Below are 838 nucleotides of genomic sequence, written 5' to 3'. Positions count from 1 at the left end.
CTTCATGTTTTTCGATTCCAAGGCGACCGGCTAGTGGAAAGAAATGATCAAGGGTACGTGATAAAGAAGAAGTTTTAAGATGACTAATCTTGTCGTTAAAACACTCATCGTTTGTTCCTTCTTCATGTTGCTTAGTGAAGAGAAAGCCCCTTTGCATATATGTATCGTTTAGAAATAATAGATCCATGGGATTCAAATCTATCCGTTTGTATGTGCCGGAGGCTTGTTGATCGATGTAACTCGCTGGTGACATTAGTTGTAGAAACACGACGAAAGTCGATTGAACTCATTCTCTGGGCTATCGAACTAGAAATGCTTCAAAAACTTAAAGATTTGATACAGAAAAAGTAAATTAAATATGAAGATGAAAATTATTGAAATTCAAGAAAAAAGGTGTGGTCTCGTCGTCTCGATTTTCTAAACACAACACTCTTAAAGTTTAGTCTGTTAATCACTTGTTGTTTAGGTAGAGAGGACACTTCCTTAAAGTTTACAAAATAATTAAGGTTGGCAAATCAGAGATTAGTGGATTTGGTCGACCACATGCTGAGGTATAAGATGCGAAATTGTGATGGAGAGATGATTTTTTTTTTCTTTTTCTTATTTGGAGATTTGGAATTTTGTGTGCATATTTCCTACTTGGTCATATATTCTTCAAATCTTTGTCCAATGAGTTGGGTATGATATCCGAAGATTCAAAAGAACTCTATCCATCTCCTCGTAAACATGCTTGGAACAAAAACAGTCGAGCTCTTTAATTTGTGCAAGCAACTAAGAATAAACTCCATATATTCTTCAAATCTTTGTCCAGCAGGTGGTTTTTTTCATACATTTATTT

The sequence above is a fragment of the Papaver somniferum genome, chromosome 2 (genome assembly GCF_003573695.1).
Source record: "Papaver somniferum cultivar HN1 chromosome 2, ASM357369v1, whole genome shotgun sequence".
NCBI classification, from domain to species: domain Eukaryota; kingdom Viridiplantae; phylum Streptophyta; class Magnoliopsida; order Ranunculales; family Papaveraceae; genus Papaver; species Papaver somniferum.
The sequence above is the reverse complement of the archived record's forward strand: the minus strand, read 5'-3'. Positions refer to the sequence as shown.